The sequence below is a fragment of the Amblyraja radiata genome, chromosome 31 (assembly GCF_010909765.2).
Source record: "Amblyraja radiata isolate CabotCenter1 chromosome 31, sAmbRad1.1.pri, whole genome shotgun sequence".
Taxonomy (NCBI): domain Eukaryota; kingdom Metazoa; phylum Chordata; class Chondrichthyes; order Rajiformes; family Rajidae; genus Amblyraja; species Amblyraja radiata.
In genome coordinates this window covers 9613144-9625365 of record NC_045986.1, presented here as the reverse complement: position 1 = coordinate 9625365, position 12222 = coordinate 9613144, and positions in this window count along the sequence as shown.

Here is a 12222-nt window from a genome sequence, read left to right as displayed (position 1 = left end):
CTTCTCAACTGCAACGTATTTACAGAGAAAGAGGCTTCAATCTAAGGAACTTTCCAAGATTCTTTGCAGATGGGCATTGAAAGCAGATGGGATGAGAGTTTTGAGGGTTGACAGTGTGGGCTGGAGGGGTGGAGTAGAGTGTGTGATCAAAGCCATCCTTTAATGAGATGGATTATCATAAGGTTAGTGGAGTACTTAGTACACTTATGGAGGAGATTTAGGTGAGGGGGCTCAAGATAGCATGAACGTGGGGAGGCATGGGCATGGGAGATCTGGATGAGAACCAGATAAATATGTGTTCAAAAGGAAGAGATGGTGAACAGATGCAGCAGAGCGACAAGTCCCAGCATTCAGAGATCTTTCTGAACAAAAGACATTCAGATAAACTTTCATCCTCATGGCCATCGTGAGTCTGAAGAAGGGTCGCGACCCTGAACGCCACCTATCCTTTTACTTCAGAGATGCCGCCTGGCCCGCTGAGTTACCTCTCGACCTCCTGAGATGCCCCCTAGGAGGCCGCAGAGAAGCGGGGTGGCGGAGACTGGCGGCAGACGGAGGTCGCGGCTGGGGCCTGAGTCGGTGCCGCGGAGGCGTCAGGAGGGGACCCGTTGGCGTTCGTGGAGAAGATCAATGTGGCGGTCGATGAGCGCGCCAGCAGTCGAGGACGGGCCACGGGTTTTCAGAGGTCACGCCGCCGGGAACAAAGGTGGAGCCAGCGTGGGGGGAACCGCCATGAGTGAGGGGGGGGGAGGGATGGAGAACATACAGTGCGTTCAGAACGTATTCAGACCCCTTCACTTTTTCCACATTTTGTTACGTTACAGCCTTATTCTAAAATGGATTAAATTCTTTTTTTAATCATCAATCTACACACAATACCCCAGGAATGAAGAAGCAAAAACAGGTGTTTAGAAATGTTTGCAAAGTAATTAAAAAGAAATAACTGAAATATCACATTTACATAAGTATTCAGACCCTTTACTCAGTACTTTGTTGAGGCACCTTTGGCAGTGATTACAGCCTCAAGTCTTCTTGGGTATGACGCTACAAGCTTGCACACCTGTATTTGGGTAATTTCTCCCATTCTTCTCTGCAGATCCTCTCAAGCTCAGTCAGGTTGGATGGGGAGCGTCGATGCACAGCTATTTTCAGGTCCCTCCAGAGATGTTCGATCAGGTTCAAGTCCGGGCTCTGGCTGGGCCACTCCAGGACATTCACAGACTTGTCACAAAGCCACTCCTGCGTTGTCGTGGCTGTGTGCTTAGGGTCGTTGTCCTGTAGGAAGGTGAACCTCCGCTCCAGTCTGAGGTCCAGAACGCTCTGGAGCAGGTTTTCATCGAGGATCTCCCTGTACTTTGCTCTGTTCATCTTTCCCTCGATCCTGACTAGTCTCCCTGTTCCTGCAGCTGAAAGACATCCCCACAGCATGATGCTGCCACCACCATGCTTCACCGTAGGTATTGTATTGGCCAGGTGATGAGCGGTGCCTGGTTTACTCCAGACGTGACGCTTGACATTCAGGCCAAAGGGTTCAATCTTGGTTTCATCAGATCAGAGAATCTTGTTTCTCATGGTCTGAGAGTACTGTAGGTGCCTTTTGGCAAGCTCCAAGCGGGTTGTCATGTGCCTTTTACTGAGGAGTGGCTTCCGTCTGGCTACTCTACCACAAAGGCCTGATTGGTGGAGTGCTGCAGATATAGTTGTCCTTCTGGAAGGTTCTCCCATCTCCACAGAGGAACTCTGGAGCTCTGTCAGAGTGACCATCGGGTTCTTGGTCACCTCCCTGACCAAGGCCCTTCGCCCCCGATTGCTCAGTTTGGCCAGGCGGCCAGCTCTATGAAGAGTCCTGGTGGTTCCAAAGTTCTTCCATTTAAGAATAACGGAGGCCACTGTGCTCTTCGGGACCTGCAATGCTGCAGAAATTGTTTTATACCCTTCCCCATATCTGCGTCTCGACACAATCCTGTCTCTGAGGTCTACAGACAATTCCTTCATGCCTTGGTTTTTACTCTGACATGCACTGTCAACTGAGGGACCTTATATAGACAGGTGTGGGCCTTTCCAAATCATGTCCAATCAATTTAATTTACCACTGGTGGACTCCAATCAAGTTGTAGAAACATCTCAAGGATAATCAATAGACAATAGGTGCAGGAGTAGGCCATTTGGCCCTTCAAGCCAGCACCGCCATTCAATGTGATCATGGCTGATCATCCCCAATCAGTACCCCGTTCCTGCCTTCTCCCCATATCCCCTTACTCCGCTATTTTTAAGAGCCCTATCTAGCTCTCTCTTGAAAGCATCCAGAGAACCTGCCTCCACCACCCTCTGAGGCAGGGAATTCCACAGACTCGCCACTCTCTGTGAGAAAAAGTGTTTCCTCGTCTCCGCTCTAAATGGCTTACTCCTTATTCTTAAACTGTGGCCCCTGGTTCTGGACTCCCCCAACATCGGGAACATGTTTCCTGCCTCTAGCGTGTCCAAACACTTAACAATCTTATATGTTTCAATGAGATAACCTCTCATCCTTCTAAACTCCAGAGTGTACAAGCCCAGCTGCTCCATTCTCTCAGCATATGACAGTCCCGCCATCCCGGGAATTAACCTTGTAAACCTAGGCTGCACTCCCTCACCAGAATATAGTACATGTCAATCTTTTGCACCTTAACAACTATCTGTATATATGTATATGCCTATGTATATATGTATATGCCTATGTATATATGTATATGCCTATGTACATACACCAATATACCCTCATTTGTATATATTGTCTTTACCAGCCCTTTACTACTTTGCACTCTGGTTTAGATGCAAAACTGCATTTCGTTGTACCTGTACTTGTACTATGTGCAATGACAATATAGTTGAATCTAATCTAATCTAATCAATAGCAAGAATGTCCTTCCTCAAATTAGGGGACCAAAACTGCATACAATACTCCAGGTGTGGTCTCACTAGGGCTCTGTACAACTGCAGAAGGACCTCTTTGCTCCTATATTTGATTCCTCTTGTTATAAAGGCCAACATGCCATTCGCTTTCTTCACTGCCTGCTGTACCTGCATGCTTACTTTCATAGACTGATGTACAAGGACCCCCAGATCCCGTTGTACTTCCCCTTTTCCCAACTTGTATTCCACCCAACGTATTCCCTCAACGTTACTCCTCATAAAATATCCCACCCTTGATCATATACTCAACTGGTATCTCTTCTCTAATCTTACTATGTTTAGTCATTATAGTTATCTGTGATTCCACACCGCTGCTTTGAAGAATGACACGCATGCGTCCTAGCGGGGTTCTTCACGTAATCCCTCAACGTTACTCCTCATAAAATAAAGATCAAACTACAAACTGGTAAGTTCTCGTTTAATCTTACTATTACTTTGCAGAAATTTCTAATCACCTGTTTTCGCTTTTTTATTATGGGGTAATGTGTGTAGTTTGATGATTAAAAAAATGAATTTAATCCATTTTAGAATAAGGCTGTAACGTAACAAAATGTGGAAAAAGTGAAGGGGTTGAATACTTCCTGAATGCACTGTAGAATAAAAAATTGCTTTTGCAAAATAAATCAACAAAATCTATAATTGTTCAACTCTCTTCTTGATGTGTGTGCAGTTGCAGCGGCTTCATGCTGCAGAGAATCACATTGCAGAGGCATGCAAAATCCTCCCGTAATGCATGGGACCCCTGCACGGTGAGGTGGGTTCGTTCAGTCTGTGCGCATTGATCCTCTCACTATGTGGGGACCACTGCATGTGTTGAGTGCACTGGTGAGCAGCAAAAGTTGCAATAGTGTTGCGGTCAGTGGTCGCATGTCCCCCAATGTCCCGTTCAGCTACTAAACGCTACAACCGCAACTATGCTCCGAACTTCATAGATTGTTATTGTGATTATTATTGTTTTAATTGCAGTATTATTGTTTGTTTTTGTGTGTGTATGTGTGTGTGAGAGTCAAGAGTGTTTTATTGTCATATATCCCAGAGAGAACAATGAAATTCTTACCTGCAGCAGCTGTAAATAAGAATGTCATTGTTCTATCTGGGACATTTGAATATTAAACACTCTTGACTCTCAATCGAGTGTTTGCCTTCATGGGCAGCCAGCTCCAAAATAGCGTTGAGTCGTGACTCAGGGCATCGACCAAACGCACCAACATGGCATGAGCTTTGTGGTGAGGTCGGACAGCCTATTCCATGGAGTGATGGAGGATGAGGAGATGTATATGTATACGATTATAGAGATGTATAAGATCAGAGTCTTTTATCCAGGGTAGTGGATAAATCAAGAACCAGAGGATATAGGTTTAAGGTGAGAGGGGAAAGATTTAATAGGAACCTGAGGAGCATCTTTTCCACACAGAGGGTGATGGGTATACAATACGATACGATAGAACTTTATTTATCCCAGGGGGGAAATTGATCGGCCAACAGTCATAAAACACAAAATACATGAAATTAGAGTGATGAGTGGAAAGGATTGGGGATGTGCAAAGATTGGTGAGTGGCGGGGGGGGGGGGGGGGGGGGGGGGGGGGGGGGGGAGTCAGTCTTAGTCTACCCCATTGACAGAAGGGGGAGGAGTTGTACATTTTGATAGCCACATGGAAGAAGGATTTCCTGTGGCGTTTTGTTCTGCATCTTGGTGGAACCAGCCTGTTTCTCAGGTTGTCATGTGTGTCATGGAGGTGAGCTGTTATATGATTGAATGAATGAAAGAATAAGTTTATTGGCCAAGTATATACACATACAAGGAATTTGCCTTGGTGCTCCGCTCGCAAGTAACAACACGACATACAGTAACAATTAAGAATGACACCTAAAACATTAAACATTAATAATAAAACATTACAGTTTAAACATGCGAATGAAATAAAATACCAGAGAGCAAATTAGGCTACAGACTTTTGGTCATTGAGTAGAGCTACTCCTCGTGGAAAAAAGCTGTGTTTATGTCTGGCTGTGGCGGCTTTGACAGTCCGGAGTCGCCTTCCAGAGGGAAGTGATTCAAAGAGTTTGTGGCCAGGGTGAGATAGGTCAGAGATAATCTTACCCGCTCACTTCCTGGCCCTTGCAGTGTATATGGGACGAGCTGCCAAAGGAGGTACTTGATGCAGGTACTATAACATTTACAAGACATTTGGACAGGTACAGTATACAGATGGGGAAGGCTTAGAGTGAGATAGTGGGACTAGAGTGGATGCGGCATCTTGGTTGGCACGGGCAAGTTGGGCTGAAGAGATTGTTTACAAGCTGACTGACTCTTTGACTCATTCCTTCCCTCCACAGATGCTGCTCGACCCTCTGAGTTCCTCCTGCAGATAGTTTGTTGCTTCAGATTCCAGCATCTGCAGCCTCTTGTGTCTCCATGTTTGATAGTGAGCAGCATTGGGCAGCATTGCTTCAGAAACAGTATTTTATTAGTGAGCCACACTCCCACTAATTACTATATTAGACGGCACTCACAACGATTCGATATTTGAGTTCGTGAGCAGCACAAATAGTTATCAGGTGTTTGAGTTAATGGGGTGGGGGGCATTCCTGCTGAGCCACTCTCATCCTCGGAATGTTCTTAATGTCTGTTAGCAATCTGCATTATCAAGCCATTGTGAACAAAGTTTACAAATTATAAAATGGCAGAAGGACTGCACAGGGCAGCACAGTGGCGCAGTGGTAGAGTTGCTGCCTTACTAGCATCACAGATCCTGACTACAGGTGCTGTCTGTACACAGTTTGTACGTTCTCCCTGTGATCGTATGTGTTTTCTCCAGGTGTTCCAGTTTCCTCCCACACTCCAAAGATATGCAGCTTTGTTAAAAAAAATTAAAATTTGTCCATAGTGTGTAGGATAGTGCTAATGTACGGGGTGATCACTGGTTGGTGCAGACTTGGTTGGGCCGAAAGGCCTGTTTCCGCGCTGTATCTCTGTCAAAATTTCTAAACATGCATAGTTCATAGAGTCAGACACAAAATGCTGGAGTAACTCAGGCAGCATCTCCGGAGGGAAGAAATGGGTGACGTTTCAGGTCAAGACCCTTCTTCAGTTCTTTCCTACACAGTTCATAGTCATTCAGCACGGAAACAGGCCCTTCGGCCAAGCTCGTCCATGCAAACCGAGATGCCCCATCTACGCACCTGCCCGCATTTGGTCCTAATCAATCTACGCCTTCTCTATCTATGTACCTGACCAAATGTTGTTTAAATGTTGTTGCTATACCTGCATCGGCTACCTCCTCTGGCTTCCATTTCCATATACCCACCACCAGTTGACAAGGTTGTCCCTCAGGTCCCTATTAAATCTTTCCCCCTCTCACCTTAAACCTGTGCCCTGTTTATCGCCCTGCCCTGGGTAAAATAATCTGTTCATTCACCCTATCTATCCCTCTCACAATTCCTCCGTATTTGTTAGTGCACTCTACCTTTAGTGACAATAAATCCTTAGGGATTTTTCAAGGTTTGCTGTTCCAGTTTGCCTGCCGTAATGTCGTCAGGTTTATTCTCAAAGCACCCGCTGATCAGAGTTCTTGACTTGAAGTCAGAAGAAGTACTAAACTAAATTATTTGTTCATATTTTAATCCAGTCTTCTATTTATGTGTAAGCGGACATGCTCACATGTTCATAATTTGTTTTCAAGAGCAGTTGCAAACATAATAAAGTATTGTGTAGGATGGAACTGCAGATGCTGTTGAAGATAGACACAAAATGTTGGAGTAACTCAGCAGGACATTCCTTCTCTCCAGAGATGCTGCCTGTCCCGCTGAGTTACTCCAGCATTTTGTGTTTATAATTAAAGTAAATATCACTTGGCCAAAAGCGGGTGTGTTAAAATTGGAGTATTAGGAATACTTTCATTAGGAATCATTTAATTAATTAGTTCTTTTATGTTCCTTTAAAATCCAATTCCTTGGACAAGTGTCAATTTCCGCACAAGTTGCTATTCAACTGATTAACATAGAATGTCGGTCAGCAGGGCACAAGAATAAGCCCTTTGCCCACAATGACTGTTTAATAATATGATGACAAGACCAACTCTTATCCATCTGATAATTCATATCCCTCTATTAAGGTCATAAGTTATAGGAACAGAATCAGGACATTCGGCCCATCAAGTCTACTCCGCCATTCAATCATGGCAGATCAATCTCCCCATTCTCCTGCCTTCTCCCCATACGCCCTGCTACCCGTACTAAGCAAGAATCCATTCATCTCTGCCTTAAAAATATCCATTGACTTGGCCTCCACAGCCTTCTGTGGCAATGAGTTCCACAGATTCACCACCCTCTGACTAAAGGTGAAAAGAGATTGGAAAATAAGGATGTGTTTCTATATTCCCAGCAGGGATGCTAGGATACCATCCTAATTCCTTTCAATATTTTGTTGCCGTCAAATGCTGGTAATTTTTTTGAGGAAGCTTATTTCTTAAATCAGTCTGCGTGCAGCCTATTTATTGACTGTGATCTGGGATCACTTATAAAGTACCTTGGCTGCCTTACAGTTGCCACAGCTAATGACCCAGTAGAGTATTTCTAGCACAGTACGTGCTGAAGTGAATCTGTTTCGCAGTGTGTGTTCAATGCAGACACTCTGTCACAAACACTTCCTGACCTGGGATTTGCCAACTGAACCTGTTGATTATTCAATTTGTTCCTGTTGTTGCTCTTACCTAATGGTGCAAAGTTTTAAAAGGGAAGAAATGTTTACAGCCAAATTCCCCCGAGCTTTCCTGCTTCATTAGCTTAGCACAAGCCAACTCCACTTGAATAGCGATCTAAATGAATGCAGCTGTGTGATTTGGCCATTGGTTCAGTAATTGTATTTGCTGTGTGTGTGTGTGTGTGTGTTGTTGAAGAACAGACTTTGCAAGAACTGGCTGCTTAACCATAATGATTATTACTTAATGTTTCACGGCCTCAAGCCTGCTCCAGCATCTGAACACTTAATCAGCGTGGTAATAGAAGCAGCAAATGTTGGAAAACATCGACAGGGCAGGCGGCAACTGAGTGTTGCTCATGTTTCAGGTCAGAAAAAACTCAACTGAACGGAGTATCTCAGCGGATCAGGCAGCATCTCTGGAGAACGCAGATAGGCGATGTTTTGGGTCGGGGCCCTTCTACAGACTGATTGTGGTGGGGGGGGGGGGGGTGCAGAAAGCTGGAAGGGAAGTGAGGTGGGGGAGGGGAGGGAAGCTGGAAAGGAAAGGTGGAGACAGGCCTCAACTCTCCAGTTAACTTGCTTTTGGTCTTCTGCTTTGCCACACACACACACACACACACACATGTGATGAAGTTTTGGACAAGTGTCAGGCACCAAGTGTTGGAGTCACCACATTGCTCAGCTCTCTCCATAACCATACCTGTTATGTATACGGAAGTCAAGAGGGTTTCATTGTCATTTGTACCGACAATAGAACAATGAAATTCTTACTTGCAGCAGCTTAACAGCCCCATAAATGCCAGCTGATATAATAATAACAGGCTGATATAAGTCTATGCTGAAACCACCTTATCCGCTTTAGCTGGAGAGCCCCTATGTTTGTTACCACATAATTAACTTCTATAACAAACTATTATGTAATGTCGCGGTCTCCGGGAATGCACCCACCGTGTAATGTGAGGATTTACTGTACAATAGTAACAAACAAAAATGTCGCTCTTCATTCAATGCCAGCGACTGCCTTCAAATGTGTGGGCTGCTTTCAGCTGGTCACCGTATAAAACTTTCTCTAAAAACTAAATCATTTTTAGATTCAGTTGCCTAACTTGAAATACTCTTGCCATAACCTTGCAAATTTATTGAATCTATCAATATTTCTGAAATTCAGCACTGTCATCTACACCGTTAACAAAGTCCTAACTTTTTTTTTCTCTGTCATCTGCAAACTTGGGTAGTGTATTTCGGCTTCCTCAACCAACTTCTACATAGCAGTGAAAGTAGTTTAAATTTCTCATCAGCAGCTTCATATGGTAAACTGCACGCCAGCCATTTCCTTATCATTATGCTGTACTGGGCATGTACAAGTTTGTCCTGACCTCCATTTCTAAGCTAACATTAATGTTATGAACATTTGGGGCCCCAAGGTAGGATCCCAATAATCCAGTCAGTTTGAGTGTTGGTCCGTTGACCATCACTCTTTTTTCCACCACCAGGCTAATTCCTGAACCTTGTCAATAATTTGCAGACACACGAGGCTGCAGATGCTGGAATCTTGAGCAAAGTGCTGGAGGTTCTCGGGAGGTCAGGCATCGTCTGGGGAGGGTATCAACACACGATGGTTCCGTTTGAGGCTCTTCAGACTGATTGGAGTGAGAGGGACAATACAATAGGGACCTGAGGGGCAACTTTTTCATCCAGAGGGTGGTGGGTATATGGAACGAGGTGCCGGAGAAGGTGGCAGGCAGGCACTAGAACAACATTTTAAAGATATTTGGACGGGTACGTGAATAGGAAAGGTTTAGAGGAAAATGACCCGGAAGTGGGCAGGTGGGAAGAACATAGATGCGGCATCTTGGTCACATTGGGCAAGTTGGGCCAAAAGACCCGATGCTGTGGCGTATAACTCGGTTGGGAGAGGGGGGGGGGGGGGGGGGGTAAGCTGGAAAAGAGAGGTGGGGAGGAGGGACAAAGCCTGTCGAGTGATAGGTGGATACAGTCAAGGGTGTTTTGATTGTGACAGGTATTCTTGATGATACTTCCAGCCTTCCTAATGCAACACAACTGCGAAGATGGACTGGATGGAAGGGAATGGTGAGTCTGTGGTGGACTGGGCTGTGTTCACCACTCTCTGCAGGTTTAGGCAGTCAAGAGCAGAGCAGTTGCCACACCAGCTGAGATGCAGCCAGTCAGAATATTTTCTGTAGATGTTTTAGAGAATCTGTGTGGACATGCTGGATCTCCTCAGATGACTAAGTAAGTAAATATATTCAGGTCGGGGGGGAGTTCCCCCCGCCACGGGTACCATGTAATCCCGTGCTACCTGCTCCATGGTTGGATAGTTGCCGACTAAACCGTCTCCCCCACCTGGTTTTCTAGGTGAGGTGGGGGCTGTGGAACCCCAGCATGACCAGGGCAGATGTCAAAGGGCGGATGAGCTTCTAACGAGTCAATGGCCATCCACACTTATGTAGAAGTTGCTGTCACTTTTGTAATAGCATTGTAAGGAATGATGATAAAGCACACACACCCAAATCCTATACTTCCAGTGGCAGAAGTCCGCAGGAACTGGAGGACGGAGATGTGTGGAGGTGTGTCCGTCACCGTTCTCGTTGGAAACCAGCACCACTGCGTCACTAATGTTTTCAACGATGATGAAAGAATGACTGCTTTCTTCATCGCTGCATCAGTGTGAAGTTTGGTTACTGTTATATGGATGTCAAGGATCCAACATTTCTGCAGAAACTGCATTGATAAGGACAGGTGTGTGAGAACGAGCTGCAGATGCTGGTTTGAACCGAAGATAGACACAAAAAGCTGGAGTAACTCAGCGGGACAGGCAGCATCTCTGGAGAGAAGGAATGGGTGACGTTTCGGGTTGAGACGTTTCTTCAGACTGGTTGTTATCTTCAAGATTTTGCTTTCTGCTTGAGATTCAAGATACAAGATACATTTATTCGTCACATGTGCCAGATGGCAGTGAAATGAAATTCCCATACAGCCATACAATAAAAATAAAGAACACAACACACGATAGAATTTGACATAAAACATCCCCACACAGCAGAATCAGAGTTTCCCACTGTGTGGGAAGGCACCAAAGTCAGTCTCTTCCTCCACTGTTCCCCGTGGTCAGGGCCTCCCCAAGCCCTCCGCAGTTGCCGCTACGGGCGGCCCGATGTCCAAGACCGCTCGCCGGGGTGATACAAGTCCGACGTCGGGGCTGTGGGACGTCCTCAGCGGCGTGGACACCAGAGTCGGCCCCCTCCTACCGGAGTCGGCGGCTTCCAAAGTCCGCAGGCCGTGCCGGGTGGAGACCTGCTGCTGTAGACCCTCTGCAAGGCGCCCCAGGACTCCACGATGTTGTTCAGCGCCGCCCGCGTTGGAAGCTCTCCGCACCAGAGCTCCACGATGTTGGAGTGTATTCAGTCCCCTTGTCCTCAATTATAACATTCGGTGCATTGATCTCTGCATCATTACATATTCCTGTACCAATTCATTCATGAAGGTGAGAGCAGTGAACAAGCTGCTGGAGGGACTCAGTAGGTTGAGCTGTTGACACACTCAGTTCCTCTAGTAGATTAAATGTGTGGGTAGGAACTGCAGATGCTGGTTTAAACCAAAGATGAACACAAAAAGCTGGAGTAACTCAGCGGGTCAGACAGCATCGTAGGAGAGAAGGAACCGTTGATGTTTCAGGTCGAGACTGAAGAAGGTCCTGTAGATCCCTTCGATGATGGAAGGTCAATACCTGTGAAGGACCGGGCAGCGTTCACCACTTTTGCAACCTCCCTTGTTACTGAGCATTTGAGTTACTGAACCAGTCCGTGATGCAACCAGTCAATATGAGCTCTACCAGAACCTGGAGAAGTTCAAGAGAGTGTTTGTCGACATACTGAATCTCCTTAACCCACCAAGTAGGCAGAGGCGTTGATGAGCTTTCTTTATGATCACATCAATGTGCTGAGTCCGGGACAGATCTTCAGAGATATACACGCCCAGGAAGTTGAAGTTCCTGTCTCCGTCACTATGCAAAATCCAATCTTTCTTTGTGCACTTGAGTAGAAATTCCAGTTGCTAATGAACCTCATGAGTTAGTCAATTAAAACCCACTTTGTTATAATATTAAAGGGCCTGTCCCACTTGGGCGACATTTTCGGCAACAACCTGAAAAGAGGTTGTCGCGGCGTGGTCGGGGCATGATGCGGGGTGACGCATGAAGTGACGTGCCGTGTCTCCCTGCCGCCCCTGGATTTTGGAATGTTCAAAATGTTCAGGCGACATCTGGGTGCCTCATCATGTCTTGCGCCCTGTCACACGCTGATGTACGCTGTCCTGCGGGTGACGGCCGGTGACGCTGACGTTAAATAAACAATTTGTTTCCTAAAAAGTTATTGGTCCTTAGATTTATTGTAGATAAGTTCATTTCCAATGTGATTATCATACTTTGGTGTCACCTTCTTGTGTTGTGAAGGCGGGTGATGCCGAGTGTCGTAGCTCGACGTGACGGTGACGCGGAGTGTCGTACAACTTGACGGTATTTAGGGCGACTACAGGCGTCAGTCGCTG